The sequence below is a fragment of the Mauremys reevesii genome, linkage group 18, assembly GCF_016161935.1.
Source record: "Mauremys reevesii isolate NIE-2019 linkage group 18, ASM1616193v1, whole genome shotgun sequence".
In the NCBI taxonomy this organism is placed as follows: Eukaryota; Metazoa; Chordata; order Testudines; family Geoemydidae; genus Mauremys; species Mauremys reevesii.
The window spans coordinates 8,757,371-8,775,517 of record NC_052640.1 but is presented as its reverse complement, the minus strand read 5'-3'; the positions used below and the strand labels follow the sequence as shown (position 1 = coordinate 8,775,517).

General features: G+C 48.4%; 1 protein-coding gene across 25 annotated transcripts in view; it reads left to right on the top strand.

The window, feature by feature from the left end:
• NCOR2 (nuclear receptor corepressor 2) overlaps positions 1-18,147 on the top strand; it is a 593,256-nt gene that overhangs the window by 399,328 nt on the left and 175,781 nt on the right. The window lies entirely within an intron of this gene.

Below are 18,147 nucleotides of genomic sequence, written 5' to 3'. Positions count from 1 at the left end.
GTGAGCGTAGGAAAGCACAGGACCCATCAAGGCAGAGGAGGAACTTTGTCACATTTGTAAGAGCTGGAGGCATTTGGATACTGCGGTGGTGGATACGGTCTCAGAATCTGAATGAAGTAGATAGAAGAAGTCTAGACGGTGTGTTTAATTTGTTACACTAGTTCTTGATAATGAAAGGATTTACCCACTGGTCCACAGAGTGTTGAGATCTCTTATTGGCCACTGATTATTAGAGTCTGCCTAGAGCTGTGTTAGTGGAGCGTGACTGGTCGGTTTCTGGCGGTGAAAGGTGTTCCCACCACATACTTTGTAGCGGTGGGCTCATAGAAGGAGATCCCAGAGTCAAACACAACCCCATGAAGCTGAGTTTTAGAAACAGCCCTGAACACGAATGCCATTAGGTTGGTTAGGAAGGAAATCTCTGTTGATGCATGTAGCCCAATCACACCTCCCAGCTGAGATGTAGAGAGGCTACCAGTCAATTGCTGCAGAAAGCAGGGTTGCCGGGGAGCTAAGCATCTGTATTTTGATTCATGGGGGGTGGAGCGAAATGTTGTGTTGTTTAAGGCATAGAAAGTAGAAAGCTATCCAGGCCCAAGGGTGAACCAGGCAGCCGAGACAGGCTGTTCCAGGGTGGGAGGGAAAGCTTGAATCTGCATTTGGGGTGATAATGCGTCCCTGGACCATCCATTTGAATTCAGGAGGAGGAAAACCAGGCACTTGTTTAAATGCCAAAGCAAGGGATTAGTGCTCCACCGCAAACTGGAGTGTCTGCTTCCCCAAGTGTGTGGGTCCCCCCTACTTACAGGGTGTGCCAGGTGAGAGAGGAGAACACACGGCTAGAGATTCTAGGAAATCAAGTTAGCCCAGCTATTGTGTGACCTACTTTCTTTTTGGCTATAGTTGTGGTGGTTCAGGGGTGAGTGGATTCTAATTTTAGCCTTGTGGTTCAGCGGGGAGGTGTATTTCTTCCCACCAGCGCATTGGGTAAGTGGCGCAGAAGAACCCCATTGTGTGTGGGGGCATAGAATATCGGCTGGATTGTCTGCATCAAAGCTTTCCTCAGAATCCAGGCTCTCCTTTGACATTTACCTTAACACTATTGTGCGTCTCTTCCTCCCTTGACCTACTTTACAAGTGTGATTTGAAAGGTCTCTCTGCATAAGGGAGATTTACGAGCTTTGGCAAATTTGACCTGGGATCCCTTTGTTACTATATGCGATGTGCGGGACAAGTTAATCGTATTCCGGAATCTTATGGCTGTGCAGATGGGATTAAAGAAGGTAGAAAAGCACAGGGCTTTGTTCTGACAGAACTGGCTGCATTTGCTTTTTGGGCGAGATTTTCAAAGGCATCAGTGGAGCGTACGGTCGCCATTGACATTCGTCTCGCGGCCATTTGTGCCTTTGAAAATCTCCGCCTGTGAGTATTGATCCAAGACGCTTTGTCGTTCCATCCTCAGTGGGTGCTGGAAATTGCGCCTGCAGATTTTGCATTTGCCCCCTTTTGCGTACAAGCCCATGACATGGCATAGCTGTGCTGTGACCACCCAAACTGTGCCCACACACAGGGGTGTCCCGTGGCCAGGTGCAGTTTTAGGGCTTTTCTGCGCAGCAAACCAAGGTGTGAATCTACAACATCCCAGCTTGCTGCACAGGAACTTCACGGCTTACTGTGCTCCAGGGCATTCAGCACCCTGTAGTGAACGTTCGTATACAGCAGGCTGTGAGGGGCTGTGGATTCACACCCTGGTTTGCTCTGCAGCAACCTGCCATGTAGAGAAGGCTCTAAATAGAAGCACGTTTGAGCAGGGCCGGTGCAACCATTTAGGCGACCTAGGTGGTCGCCTAGGGCACTGGGATTTGGGGGGTTCCATTTTCTTCAGCAGCGACCGCGGCGGCTGGATCTTCGGCTGCCCCAGTCGCTGCTGGCATTTAGGCAGAGGGAGCTGGGGCAGGGGAGCGCGAGGAGGACCTCCTGCGGCAAGTGGGTGGGGGGCGGCACACAGGGGAACTCCTCACCCCTGCCCCACCTCCTCCCCAAGGAGGCCATGGCTGCTTCACTTCTCCTGCCTCCCAGGCTTGCGGCGCCTAAGCTGATTGGCGCTGCAAGCCTGGTAGGCGGGAGAAGTGACGCAGCCACGGCGTGCTCGGGGAGGAGGTGGGGCACGGGTGAGCTGCTTCACTTCTCCCTTCTCTCAGGCTTGCGGCGCCAATCAGCTTAGGCACCGCAAGCCTGGGAGGCGGGAGAAGTGAAGCAGCCACGGCATGCTCGGTCGGGGTGCTCGTGCGCGGCGCAGGGGTGAGCTGGGGTGGGAGGGGTGCCTCAGGGCAGAGGGTGGTGGGTGGGGAGCTGCTGCAAGGGGGCGCCTCAGGGCAGAGTGGGAGCTGCCGCAGGGGCAGGAGGGGGCGCCTCAGGGTGGGGGTGTGGGGGGGCGCAAGGTGAAAGTTTCGCCTAGGGTGCGAAACATCCTTGCACCGGCCCTGCGTTTGAGATGTGGTCCAGCATTTTTGCTGCTACCTGAGGACCAAAGCACGAATGCACCAAGGGTGACATTTTCAGAGTTACCCAAGTCCCATTTTTCGAAAGTGATGGAGGCACGTGGAAGCCTGAGTCACATACAAGAATCTTTTGAAAATGTTACTCTGGGGCTGTTTACAAACTGTCCTTGGAACCTTCCTCTTGATTTGACATTAGCTGCTTGATGCTCTGTGGGATTGTGCTGAGGACACGCAGGGCCATGGCAATCGCAGCCACCCAAGGTATGTTCACTTCACACAGTAGCATTCCCGGCTCCTTGGGCTCACCGCCAGGAGAGCAGGCCTGAGTTAACCAGTAGAATCTGCTTCTCTAGCCATTGTAAATTGCTGCCAGAGGTTGGCGCACAGCTGGTAATTATGTAAGAGGAAAATGGGTGAACACTCGAATTTAACTGTGCAGGTGAGCTTCAGTCTCCCCTGTGGGAGAGAAGGATGAATACAGCTTGGTCTGATGCCTCTGAGGAGGTGGTAGGAATCTCCTTAGAGTTCGTAATTAGTCCTCCTGGGCTGCATTATTGTCTCAAGGCAGCCTCCCCTGTCATTTTCACGTTAAATCCCCATAACCAGGGCACATGCACTGGGTATATTGTTAATAATGTTTTTATTCCACAAGGCTGTTCAGTGGAGATTCCCCCCCTCCTCCCTGCTTATATGTTTTTTTCTGACATTGCTGACAATTTGGCTTGACGTTTCTGGCCCTGGGTAACTCTGGTTTTAAGCAAAAATTCCAGGTCTCCTGTTCAATGCTGGGTGGGTTTTTTTTCCTGATTACTTTTTGAATAGAACTCATCACACTTTTGGTTTTTGTTCATATCTCATTTGTCAGAGTGCCCTGGAGCAATCCCTCCCATGCTGCCTCTGCAGGGGAATGCAGCGTTCGTGGCCGTTAATTCTGCTCTCTGAATTCCCCATGACTGTACACGCACACAGTCACTTACAGCCCATTGTCAGTATGTTTACATGAACAGAGACTTGCTGGAAATCTTGGAGGGAAATCACTGGCTCAGAGGGACTGGTCATGGGAGAGGGGAACCTCTAACTGGTAGGACACTGGGTTGGAATGTAGCCCAGGGTGGTGGTGACGTATCATGTGAAATAAGTGTGGTGGGTCTCTGTCCTGTTCCATATTCCAGTCTATGGCATACTGTCCAGCATGGCAGCTTTCAGACTGACAGGAGAGGCTCAGGATTTGGATAGCTCAGTCTCCATGGCCCCTCCTTTCAATCAAGATCGCATGCCTTTCGAAAAAAAAATATGTTCTAGTTCAATTGCAAGATATGAGCTTCACGCAGAAATTGCTGGGGGAAATTCCCTGGCCTGTGCTATGTGGATTGATGGTCCTGTTTGGCCTAAAGTTCTTTGAAGCTGTGAATCCTCTAATGCTTCAAAGGCCATATCTGCACTGGAGAGAGAGAAAGAAGTTTCAAAATAGTTCCCAAGCCTGGCTAATATCTATAAATTGGTTTTGGATGCAGTTTGGTCACCTTGGTGGAGCAGGCCAAGCCATGCCAGACCTTACTGGAACACCGGCTTTATGCCGGGTGAAGCAGTGACTGGCAGTGTGGACATTTAAATGACCCTCTCTAGAGTAGGGCAGCTCAAACCTTGCTGAGAACTGCTGCTCCAGGCGGTCTGAAGGCTCTGGAAAGCATCCACCTTCGGAAGGACTTTGCTGCAACGGAAGGGCTAGAACTTACATCTCAGTAGCCCCAAGACACCAACCAGGTCAGGGCCCCATTGTTCTAGGTCCCACCCCCTCTCTGTAACGCTCACCCCCACGTTCTCCTCCCCCATTACTGCCTCCTTCCCACCCCCACGTTCCCCTCCCCCATTTCCCCTCCCTCCTCTTTCTTCCTGAAATCCTCTGTAGAGCTGCTTGTGTGTGTAAGAAGAGAGCTACATTTACAGCACATCTCTGGGCAGCCATATACCTGCATCTCCTTCAGCTATTTCTCCCCTCTCTTGGGGCTCGGCTATTTTACCTCCATTGTTGATTCAGAAACCTGCTGACTGAACTGGGGCTCGAGTTAACGCTAGGCACCTTTCTCCACTTAGCTCAGTGCACTGTGAGGCTCAACCCCTGGCTTTCCTGGCGTCGCAGGGCTATAACTGAGATTCAGCCCAGAGACTTGCTGGCTTTTATCTCTCTCCTCTGAGGCAGCCAGTCTCTGATCTGAGTGTCGGAGCCGTCCTTTGAAACGCGGGTACATCCGCTTTCCTTTCAAGTGTTGAGCTCATCACTTCTCTCCCTTTTGGAGAGGAAGAGGTAATGTCAAGATGCTCACTGCCGCTTTTTATGTTCAGCGCCGCTGCTGTGGGGCCGTGATTAACCACCGTGTCACTCGGGTTTGGATGTAAATCCTGTCATTCTCCGTCGCAGGTGCGGGTGCTGATGGGTTGTGGCACTGCTTGCCCTTTCAGGCTTTGCTGTCAGGCTTTTGAAAAATGGAGCTGGATGCAGTGCAGCCAGTGGAAGCCGGCAACAATGTCTGTTTGGCTCTTGGGATTGTGTCTGTGGAAATCAATAAGATTAAATTTTAATTTGTTTTCTGTCTCAGTGCTTGTTCCTTCAGAAGGGCACTGCTATGTATTTATAGATACAACAGTGCGGTGGAAAATTGAAATTCAAAGGATTTTTTAATACTTTTTAAAATCCTACTGCTCTTATGTCTGTATGGAATGTATTTCCCTGTCTATCCATTTGCCCTCATAAAGCATGTTCAGCATTGCTGGTTCTTCCATAAATAAATGAATAAATAAACGAAAGCTTTTAATGTTCCCAAGTAGAATCTAGCCTCTTGTTATCTCTTTAGTTTCTCTGTTGCACCTGGATTAATGCACTTGCCCTTTAAAGGCCTGGGGAGTGATTTTGATCCCATAGTGGTTTTACACCAGTGGACTTATTCCTGATTTATACTGGCCACTATAAATCACGGCTACAGTGTCAATGTGCCAACCCTGTGTTAAATACATCTGTATCAGTAGAACACCTTTTGAATAGGGCTGTCGATTAATCGCAGTTAACTCATGCGATTAACTCAAAAAATTAATCATGTTAAAAAAAATTAATCATGATTAATTGCAGTTTTAATCACACTGTTAAACAATAGAATAACAAATAGTTTGGATGTTTTTCTACATTTTCATATACATTGTATTCTGTGTTGTAATCGAAATCAAAGTGTTGTAAAAATGATAAACAAAAGAAATAGTATTTTTCAATTCACCTCATACAAGTACTGTAGTGCAATCTCTTTGTCATGAAAGTGCAACTTGCAAATGTAGATTTTTTTTGTTACATAACTGCACTCAAAAACAAAACCATGTAAAACTTCAGAGCCTGCAAGTCCACTCAGTCCTACTTCTTCTTCAGCCAATTGCTAAGACACGTAAGTTTGTTTACATTTACAGGAGGTTATGCTGCCCTCTTCTTACTTACAGTGTCACCTGAAAGTGAGAACAGGCATTTGCATGACACTTTTGTAGCATTCCAAGGTATTTGCTTGTCAGATATGCTAAATATTCATATGTCCCTTCTCTGGAACGGTGGCCAAAGCATGGACATCTTCCATGCTGATGTCACTCGTTTTAAAAAAAAAAAATGCGTTGATTAAATTTGTGACTGAACTCCTTGGGGAGAATTGTGTGTCTTCTGCTCGGTTTTACCTGCATTCATGTTATACCAGTCTCAGATGATGACCCAGCACATGTTGTTCATTTTAAGACACTTTCACTGCAGATTTGACAAAACACAAAGAAGGCACCGATGTGAGATTTCTAAATATAGCTACAGTGCTTGACCCAAGGTTTAAGAACCTGAAGTGCCTTCCAAAATCTGAGAGGGACGAGGTGTGGAGCAGGCTTTCAGAAGTCTTAAAAGAGCAACACTCCGATATGGGAACTACAGAACCCGAACCACCAAAAAAGAAAATCAACCTTCTGCTGGAGGCATCTGACTCAGATGATGAAAATGAACATGCGTCGGACTGCACTGCTTTGGATTGTTATCAAGCAGAACCCGTCATCAGCATGGACGCAGGTCCTCTGGAAGGGTGGTTGAAGCATGAAGAGGCATGTGAATCTCAGTGGTTTGAGCATTGGCCTACTAAACCCAGGGTTGTGAGTCCAATCCTTGAGGGGGCCATTTAGGGATCTGGGGCAAAAAAACAAAAAAAATCTGTCAGGGACAGTACTTGGTCCTGCTGTGAAGGCAGGGGACTAGACTCAATGACCGTGAAAGGTCCCTTCCAGTTCTAAGAGATAGGTGTATCTCCATATAATAAAGATCCTTTTATTGTTTAACAGTGCGATTAATCACAATTAAAATTTTTAATCACTTGACAGCCCTACTTTTGAACATTAAAGCTGAAAGAATTTTAAAAATCTGATTTACTTTACATCATTTATTGATGTATTTATTTTATTTTTTGAGCTCTGCTTGTTTGGACAACTAAACAAAAAAAGGCTGATCGGTTTCACTTTTGTTTCTGGTCAGTTTCACTCTCAGGTTCTGATGTGCTAGACAATGAGACCAGGTTTGCCTTTCAAATGTTACAGTGGAACCGTTTAAACAGGAAAAAAAATCTTTGTGTTGACATTTAAAAATATGAGGTAAGCATCGTTTAGCATTACAGATGTGTTGCAAACAGACAAAATTCAGATTTCAGAGTAGCAGCCGTGTTAGTCTGTATCCGCAAAAAAAAACACGAGGACTTGTGGCACCTTAGAGACTGACAAATTTATTTCAGCATAAGCTTTCGTGGGCTACAGCCCACTTCATCGGATGCATAGAATGGAACACACAGACAGGAGATATTTATCATACAGAGAACATGAAAAGGTGTAAGTACCAACTGGAAGAGTCCAATCAATTGAGATGAGCTATCGTCCGCAGGAGAAAAAAAACCTTTCAAGTGATAATTGAGATGACCCATAGAAGGTGTGAGGAGAACTTAACATAGGGAAATAGATTCAATGAGTGTAATGACCCAACCATTCCCAGTCTCTGTTTAAACCCAGCACCTTGGAACCCTTTTGTTTTCCATCAGAGATTTAAAGCAAAATAGACTTTTGCCCTCTGTCTATTTATTATCCTCCTCAGGGATCAGAAGTTCCATGTAAGTGTGGGATTTTCTCTGTCCGCGGAGAGTCATCCAGACCAAGTGATGCTGTATCCTAGGCTTTCAGAGGGTCTGGAAGTAAGTGCAGTAACCCCCAGAAGCTCTGAGGAGAGGCGCCTAAGCCATACTATACAGTGCTTCTGACAAATAGATGCTTTCCTATAATTGTGCAGATGACTAGACTTTATCATCACTTTCAAAGGCCTCCTTAGCCTTTTAGTTTTCACTTTAAAGTGCCTTCTGAATGGGAGATAACTTTGCAGTCTGCACCTCTGTCACTTGGTGTGATGGAGTATGACACACTCGGCCGCAGAAACCCACTTAAAATGACTAGCAAAAGGCAAGTACTCGGAGACGAGTGAGGAACAGAAATGAGTCGGTCAGTCACGCTCTGCACAGGAAATGTTGGGAGGATTATTAATACACATCTCCAATATGACCCATTTCCCCAGTTTTCTTCTTATGCTTGATGAGTCATTTGCAAACAGAGTTGGTTGTCTGCAGCACAGCCCATTGCAGATACTACCTGCTAGGTAGAATTCCAGTAACATTCTTTCAAACTTTCCAATTGTGCTTTTGCTGCTAGAATAGCAGCGCAGAATTCACGGTGTCCGCGATGCCTAGTTCAGGGAGTTCCCATAGGGAATGGTGTACATGCTCTTGAAAAGTTTTATTTTCTGCTGTTCAACTGTGGGACCAATTGATGGCCGTGTGAATTCCACGCATTGCACGTCCCTTTGTTTCACGAGAGTGCTTGCAACACTGAGGCAACAGGAAGAATAACCCCCTTGCTGTATCAGTGCTACAGGGATTTCTTGATTCATGGAAGGGAGTTACGGCTCTCCTCCAACTCCACCCCGGCGGCTGAGATCAGACAGAAGGCTCTGACTAGCAGGCCCTGGATTTGACTTTTGAGGACATCGGACCAATACTGAGGCCTGGTCAAATTGACCCAGTTACGTCACTCAGTGGTATGAAAAATCCACACCCCTGAGTGATGTAGTTAAGCTGACCTAAATCCTCACGTAGGCGGTGCTAGGTTGACGAACGAATTCTTCTAGCTCGTGCTTCTTGGGGAGGTGGATTACCTACCCTGATGGGAGAGCCCTTCCTGTCAGCGTAGGTAGCATCTACACTGAAACACTGCAGTGGTTGAAGTGTAGACAAGCCCCTAAGCTAGAGAGAAGATTGCCACCTGCTGAGTTGGCATAACCCAAGGTTTTTGCAGGTGGTTTCCAATTCAAGTTTGGGTCATGCCAAACCCTGCTTAGGTTGTAAGATGTGCCAAAATGCCGTGGTGGTATGACTCCAGATGAAATGCACCTGGAGTTGGGAGAAAATAAAAGGCGCTCTCGGTGTCTAGAAATTAAAACCTTCCAGATGGGGGCAGTCCCGTCCGAGCTATCTTTTAATCTTAATGCAAAAGACCGCACATGCAAGAGAGACCTTTACATTTGAAGTAATTAAACTGTGATTATTTCTGTCTTTTGCAGGATATAGGAGTTTGATTCTGATCTGAGGTTTACACCAATCTGACTGCATTGCCTTCAGTGGAGTTACTTCTTATTTGTACCATTGTAACTGAGATCAGAATCCGTCCTGCTGCTTTAACATACAAGTCTTGCTACCCAGCCTGTGGTGGTGAATTCATGATCTAAATGGCCAGGCCAGAACGTAGTCACACAGTGAACGTTTCCAGCACTGCTCTGGGTATTCTCCTGCCTTTTTAAGAGATTTGCTTGTCTCAGTGCAGGACATGCCTGATCCTGAATGAGAGTGCTTACATGCCTGGCTTTGAGTGCTGCATTTGCTGTCTATGAGATGTTATAAATAACCCTGAGAGCATGGTTCAGCACTGGCGGCTGTGAGTGTATATGGAACGACGGTTGGAAAACTTCCAGGAAAACGCCCCCTTCAAATTCCAGAATCTGCTTTCTCAAAATAACTTCGTGTTTCCTCATCTTTGGCTTTTGGTTTTTTCGCAACCCCCACCCACCCACCCCTACAGAACCCAAGTTCGCTAACCCCTCTGCTACACTGGGAGGTTCGGGAGTCAGAGGATGCTGTGCTGGATTGCGATCCCTACAAGAAGCTCACGTTGCCTGTAAATTGCTCTAATAGACACCCCCTCCCCCCCAATGCCAAGTTTCAGCAAAGGGAAAACCAGGTTTGTGTTCCCAGATTGAGGGTCCCGTTGAAAACCTTTGCCGTGAATATTTCTAGACCTGCATGGAGATTGTCATGGCCCTCACGGAGTTTCTTGTGTACGATGTCACCATTGTTTTCAGGAGCAGGTCTAAGGGGCATAGTCCTGATATTGGCAGGGGTGCCCCATCCAATCAGTGAGAAACAAAGGGTTAAATTGGGGCTCGCCGGCCCAGTGTCCAGCAGGGGACAATGGAGATGTAGGAGTCCTTGGAGGTATCAGGCATCAAGCCTCCAGGAGCCATGGTTGTGCTCAGAGAGGATGTACAGGCCAGTGGGAATCGGGGGAGGGGATCGATCATCCTTCCCCCGTGGAAGATGCCAAATAGATGCTGGTGTTGATGCTGGTGCTGATGCAGCCAGAGCAAGGCCTGTGACTGCGGCCAGCACCTTAGATGGGTCTAAGGAGGATTTTTTTGTGCTCTGTCCCTGTTCCTCGCGCCCCCTAGGGCGAAGGACAGCCTAGTCCATAGCGAGGGAAATCAAGGAGTCCATCCGAGATGTGAAGTCTGGGAAGGCAGAGTGGGGAAGCTAGGGGCAGAGTTTCAGAGGAGGCCCATCTTCTGGGATGTAGCTGGAAATGTGAATGGATCTCGGTGCCGGTCTGTGTTAATTTACCCCAGGTTATTTGTGGTATGTCCGCCCCCAGCAGCAGCCCGAGACATGATGACGCGTGGATCGGGACACAGAGGGAGATGCAAAGCAAACCATGAAGCATGGTGAAGCATGCCGGGAGCTTCTCGGGCTGATGAGCACTGACGCCGCTGGCGATGCCAGTTCCCAGCACCGGGAGGTGAAAAGGAAACTGCTCTCTGCGCTGGGCATAACTCAGTGGGTTTTTAGCTCACTGTTGTTTGTGACACCCCATTAGAGCCGTGACATGAGGCATCTGTCCCACCTCAAATGGGAAATAACCACGCCCCCCCCCCCCCCGCCCCCGGTGACTCTGACACGGCAGAATTAGGCCTCTTTCTGGTATACTCCGGGAAGCAGCTGGCAATAAATTCTGCGCAGTCGTCGTGCTGGTTCAGCTGCCCAAGGGAGGGCAGGCCGTGATCACCATGCATTGTAGAGCCCTGCCCTGCAGGAGGCCTGTGTGCACCGGGGTACCAGGGAGTGGAGAGGGGCAGGGCTGGTAGATGTGCAGCCTCTTGGCTCTGTTGACAAATGGGTTCTACGCTACGTAGGGATTGATTGGCCTGTCACGTGGGCCAGAATTACCAGCCTCATAACCGAAGGAGTCAAGAGGGATCCCCTAATGTGGATAAGGCATTAGACTGGCAGTCAGGAGAGCTGGATTCTATTTCTAACTCTGCTACTGGGCGGCCTTGGGCGGGTCACTCCCCTGCTCTGTGCCTTTATCTTCCGACCCCTTGTCTACCTAGACTGTAAACACTTCAGGGCAGGGACTGACCCTCCCTGTGAGCCCTGGTCTCCCAGTGCTACAGTAAAACCCATAAATCATTTGCTCATCCCTGTATCCGGAGACCCCTAAATCCCCATGTGAAGAGGTAATCCTTTTACTATGTCCAATCGCACCTCTCAATGTGTACTTTCGTAAAAGCATCCCAGAGGAGGCTTCTCCACAGCCCTAGCAAGTTTACACTGGTGCTAAAACCGGAGTCACTCCAATCTAGTAGAAGGGCTGTGGTGTAAAAGGGAGCAGAATTCTGCCCCCAAGGTGCTAGCTCCTGTGTTGCAAATGATTCCGTTCAGGTGCTGAGCCACTGATGGATGGTGTGTCAGGAATCTGTTCTGAATCTGGAAATGGGCCATTAACGGCTTGCTGAGGAACAGTGGAGAGAATATAAAACCAGTGGGATTTTCATTCATCACACTAAGAACAATGCCTAGATTTGCTTCTTAATGTCTTGGTGACAGAGCAGTGGAGTTTTTCTTTGTTTAAATAACACATATTCAGAACTCTGGGCTTGCTGACTTGAGTGTGAGGATGGACGCACTGTAGGATTGATCACTATGGGCTCAGTATGCTGCTGATGAAATCAACAGGGAAAAAATCCCATTGAGTTCACGGGGAAGTAGCATTGAGCCCTAAGTGGAGATCCTGATCCCCGTTAGGTGCCCATAGAAGGGCACAGAAGCAGTGGAACTGGCACCATTTTGCTGCAAAGACCCTGCTAATGCGGAGGAGCTCTAAGCGTCCTTTGCACGCTGTCCCTTCGCCTGCCTTCCTGGACCAGGCTCTTTGTCCCTGAGCCTGCAGAATGGGAGCGTGTGCTCCCGATGCTGTTCGTCCTTCAGCAAAAGTCTTATATTAGAACTGTGGGGAAACTTTGGCTAGCTAATATATGTCATTAACATCTCTGCCACCCAGCTCTTGCCTCTGCCTGTGTGGCCTTTTAAATAGCTTGTTACAGTTGTGTTACGATCTGATAAATGCAGCAAAGAGCATCAGCAATTACATTGTGTGTCAAGTGTTAATCAGGCAGCTTTCATGACAGAGGCATTGCTTCGTGTCTGTACGGCGAGATGCTGTGCCCAGAATACTTTCCCCAGCGCTGTTACATTCTGGAGATGTGCATGTTAATCAGTTAACGCAAGAGGAATGATGTCACTCTCTTTTCGATTCCCAACTACGTTCTCCTGCAGTGTTTTGCTTCCGGTCGTCTCATTAAGTTGTCTAAATATGACAAGTGTGGCAGCCAAACACATTCAGCTTGATTCTGAGTTAATCTCATCATACGCACAGGCTTTCAGCAACATCAGCCGATACAGGCGGCGTCTGATTGTGCCAGGACATCTTGCTTTTGGGCACCAGGATCTGTGATAATGGGCCTTCGCAGTGAAAGACTGCCTCTAGTTTTGTGGGCACGATCTTGTGCCCGCAATTAATTGCACCTGTGGTTAATCGACATGACGTTTTGTACCAGGCATGCGCCAGAGTCCGTGTCGGTAAGCCAATAGGTGGATGCCTAAGGAGAAATTAGTGCACGCTTATGCACAGCTCGCTACATGCCTGCGTTGCACAGCATGCTGTTTGGGATTTTTCAAAGCACTCAGATTTGGCCTAACTCTGCTCCTATTGATAATCTCGCCCACTGTTTTTAAGCGTTCATCTGTTTTTAATACTGCTGCATCAATAGTCTCCAAGATCCTAGTGTTTTATAGATCTCCCAAAGACCTGAAAATTCTAGGCTCATTGGGGTTAAACTTCTAAATGTTTAACACTGACAAGTCCAGGGACAGGCTTAACTCATACAAATTAGTGAGGCTGAATGCACAGCCATGGAAACACATGCAGTACTTAGCATGCAGAACTAACACGTAGTGACCTTTGTCAGATGAGTGCCCGGCCTCAGAGTGTGCAGCTCACTAATGGCATTGATTGACTCCAGCTGGCTTTTGTCGACTGGTTTGTATTAGTTACAGAACTGAGGCTTGTTTAACTTCCATTTCCTCCCCTCTTTTTAAAAAAAAAGAAAGACCAGATATTAAATGCAATATTAAGTTGTCAGTTGGGGTGAACTGGTTTTAAGATTGAATCCTTTAAGGTTGAAACATTACATGACAGTCTTTTTAATTATGTCATCACCTAGACTTTCTCAGACATTAGTGTAATGGTTTAGTTTTTGGAACTTCAGATACAGGTGTATCTAAAATGTATGCAGGTGTAAAATCATGTAATTACAGCCTGTTCCAATGTCTGTGTGTAAGGGGCAGAATTAAAGTTGTTGTGTTCAAGCATAGCTTGATGTATTTTTGGATGATATTGTTCTGCTACCGCACTGGTGAAGCAAGTTTATAATGAGATGCTACGTTTAATTTCACAGGTAGGGATCTATACAGCTGCAATCTATAGAGCTGTGATAGCGTTATATGAACAGTGCTGGCTGCGGAATGGTGTGAATCTAGCAGGAAATCTACAGTACAAGCCATTGTTTCCGAACGGAAGGGATCTTGCATGGAAAAGTCCCTTTTTGGCAGTTGTCCTTTTTTATGAGTAGGGATAAACGTTTTTCATATCATGCAGGCCATATGTTACATCCCATCGATACAGTGCTTTACAAATGGCAGCATTTGTGTTTATGGAGACGTTCCCTGGCTGTGGTCCGTAGATCACTTGCTGATGGCCCCATGGGGCTGATGCCTCCTTGTTTCCAGTTGTGAAATGGCAATGAAAGAAGCTAAAAATACCATATTACTGCATCAAGCTGCTTTCCCACGTAAGCAGTGGCCTGTGGGTGCCACAGGGGTGTTGTAAGGTGCGCGGGCAAGCTGGATGATCTCTCTCCAGATGTGGCGCATGCTGCGGAAAGAGTGTGCAAACCGCGACGTTAGCGGGGATCCTAAGGCCTGGTCTGTCGTCACAGCGGTCTCTCGTAGAGCGGGGGCGCTTCCAGCTAGCGTCCCACTTTCGTTAGCTCGGGAGCAGAGCGGCCGTACGTGGTTAAAGGAAAAGACACTTAGAGAGGGCAGCCTTCTCCATAGTGTGTTCTTCAGCCTGATCGTTTGGCTTGTGTGGTTTCTTAGCTACCGGACTGACCTGTTAATGGAGCTGATCCTTTAGCTTTCAGGGTAGAACTTGTGCGTTTGAAGCCTAAGGGTGAGAGTTCATATCTGCCTCAAATAGCCGAACCCGACAAGAGGAGTTTAAAGAAGCTTCATGCACAAGAATTAAGCAATTTTTTTTTTTTTGCTCAAACAACATGCTGTAATCTAAGTCCCATTTAAGGCAAATTTTTGCTTTGTCTTTTCATCAAATTTATACATTCCAAAGCCAGAACGGCCCATTGTGATGATCTAGTATAACACAGGCCATACTGGAGAGAGAGGTATTGCATTCCCAAATATATGTCGCAAGATCCATTCTGGCAACTTCACAGATATCTAGGGACTAGCAGAATCCCCCAGCACCACGGCACTTTCATAGAGATTTTGGTGGGTGAAATGCAAGACAATTAAGCTGCATCTCTTCACTGCTCATTTTCCATTTGTAGCTAATTGAATTGCATCATTGGTAGCTGAAGTGATCTGGGGCTGATTGGAATATAGCCTGCCTTGGTGAGAACAGAAACCAAGTGGAGATAATACAACTGACCACTGGGTGGCTTCCATGTCTGCAAGATAAACCTACTTCTGAATGCTGGCGCGGTCTATTTTGCAAATCGGTGGTGGGACAGATTGTTGGTCGTCACTTATAAAGCGCTGTCACAGCCCCACCCCCACCTCTGCTACAGACGTTGAAGCACCCCCTTCCTCTATATGAAATGGTCATGTATCAAATGACCCAAACAGAAGAGACTTGGAAAAACGGGGGAAATCAGATGGGCATCTCAGGGATTTAGCTGCCCAGACATGGCCGTGCCAGTGAGAAAGCCTTGCCCCCTGCCTGACAGTCACAGCCTCGCTGATCTCAGTTGTCTTGGTGGGGCCTAGAGTGAAATGTGGGCCTGCATCTACCATGGCCCTAGACTAAAAGGCTTGATATCGTGGTAAGGGGACCTCGAAGTGTGTCCAGTGGCTCTCTGCCAGCTAGTGCTGTGTGCAGATTATAGGCACCGCTGATTCCCAGGCATCTCTGTGCCAGTCAGCAGACAGACAGGTGTGAGCTGCAAATGCAGCAGCTACTGGATCATCTTCAGGGGATGCCTAAGAAGGAGCAAATGGCAAAAATCTAGCCGGGCGTGGTTCACCTTCGAGAAGAAAGTCTGTGTGGGCATTAAGAGTTGGCCTTGCTGAGCTCCATCCCAACATTATCTGTTAGCCTCTTAGGTTTGAGTTCGGCGATTCCTCCGCATCCTGCCTATTGTAGGTGGACTTTTCTGCTGGGCTAAATATGCAAGAAAGAGGCGACCCAAAGAGCCGTGTATTTTTTTTGCAGCATGTTTCCCTTTGCTGGAACTGCATTTATTTGTGTTTGCAAACAAACTCTCTCCTTCCTCTCTCCACCTGCTGGATCCGTCAGTGAAGTCACAATCCTCCGCTTATGCCATCACACGCTGTCCCCGTGAACTGTCTCCACTGGGGGACCAGCGTGGGGAGACAATCCTTCGTTAATGAGGAGAGTGACGAGGAACCTTGTTAGAAACACACAGAGAAAATGCTAGATGAGCGTTATCGTTAGAGAAAAAACTGTCCTTTCCAGAGACTGATGTTCCTGGTTCATATCTGGAACAAATACAGCCCAGGCAGGCGGCAATGCAATCTCCCCACACTGAATCCACCCACTGGCTCACCCCACAGCTGGATGGACCACATCTGGGGATGCCAGGACAGTTCATTCTCTCCCATCTCTCTGGATTCTCTCTCTGTCTGTCTGTGGCCTGTCTGATCCCTGACCACATGGAGAGTTGCCAGCCAGGGTGACGGGTGCGCTGGAGGTTTCTGTGATGTGGACACTGTTCCACTAAGAACAGGCCTGCTGCACCAACTCAGTTCACAGCCACCACTCAATAGGCAAGGGGCAATTGGAGGGGGACGGGGAATGAGACCACACCAAGGCACCTTTAAAATCTCTGCATGTTTTCTTCACTTGGCAGGAGTCCCTCTCCCAACCCTATCTGGCACCCGATTCCACCCCGTGCTTTCAGTTAGGGCTCTTCACACCTGTTTTATTTGCTGTACTCGAGTTGCACTAGAGACGTGAGCCAGGCTGCAGCTTGCAGCTGGTTTACTGGGTGGCAGTTCAAATGCAGACCAATGTGATGGCCCCGCACTGGGCCAGACTAGCCTTTGAGTATCAGGGGGAGCCTGTGACTATTGAGGATGGGGGCGCTGGCCACTCAGCGGGAGGGTGGAAATACCAGGGCTGACTCTGCTCTCATCTCCCCCATTCCTGCTGGCGTAACACCACAGATTTCAGTGAGTTGCTCCTGACCTTATGCTGGGGTGAGTGAGGTCAGAAGCAGACCCCTGGTGCATCTGGAAATTTGAGACAGGGAAGGGGTTTGAGACAGGAGCCAAGTCTCCCCTCTGCACCCAGCCAGCTGTCTGCTTCGCCTCTGCCTTGCTTGGGCATTAGCGTGGTGGAGCGTATCCCTGCCTCAGCTGCTCTGGGGGGATTTTTCCCTTCAGCATCCCCTGGAGCAGGAAGGGGTGGGCCAGGAATATGTTTTATCTGTGTCATTCAGCAGGCCACAGCTGTGGGGCTGTCACCCTGGCTGCCCTTGGGCTGGCTGTAGAAGAGCTCTCTTGCCCACAGACCCCTTGGGTGGGCAGCATCTTTGGGTTGGAGACTACATCACTGGGCATGGAGACGACGCATGCTCAGAACTTGGGCTTCACCTTGAGTGGGGCATGGCCAGTCTCTGTGCCAGGGGGATGCCAGGAGAGAACAGATCTCTACAGCTTCACGGCTACGAGGGAGGCAGTGTGGTCTAGCGGATAGAGCACTGGACTGAGGCTGGCGAGACCTGGCTTCTATTCCTGGCTCTGCGGCTGGCTGACCTTGCCCAAATCATTTCACCGCTCCATGCCTCAGTTTCCCCACCTGTAAAATGGGGATCATGCTACTGACCTCCATTGTAAAGTGCTCTGAGCTTTACTGATGAAACGTGCTGTGTACGAGCTGCATGATGGCGGTGGTATTACTGTGCCTGGTGAGGAAGGTTCCTTTGCTGCATCATTCAGTTATATTGGGGTGATGTCAGCCGAGTTAGTTCCAAATCACAATAATGTGAGAGGAGAATCCGCCCCGTTGCATGCACACATCCTGCAGCGCATGGAATAGTTTGAAACTCATCCCGGTTTGCTGGGAAAATTTTCATTGGTCAGGTGAACTCCCTGGGGCTGGTTAGTGGATGACTGCAGATGCGTGCTTCTTTTTTGATCCTGGGACCAAACCTGCAGAAGTGCTCACATGCAAATCAGCTCTTCTGTGTGGGTGTGCAAGGCCCTGGTATTTGCACACCTACGATCTGCATTTGCACTTTTGAGGCTCTGCCCTGGGATGATGTAGGGAATAGATAGTTGTAAATCTTGGGAAACATAATAAAGCCCTTGCATTTGCTGGGTGAGAGTCGGGGTGAGCTGTCAGCACGGCATGTGGGGGATTAGCGAGGCATCTCCCATCACAAAACATTGTAAGTGCATCCAGCTGTACACAGGCATCAGCTTGAGAGGGGCATGTGCTTTGCTGTCAGAGAGGGGCCGGTATCAGCCCCCTCGATCTAAATACCCCAAAGGTTGAAAGCCTGATCCAAATTTGGCAAATAGCCCCTGTCTTTTTATAGTGCACTTAACGGAAACCCAGCCCTCGGGCTCCCAGCCTCGGGAGTGTTTGAAATCCAAATCCCAAGCTTGTGGCTCTAGCCCATCGCTAG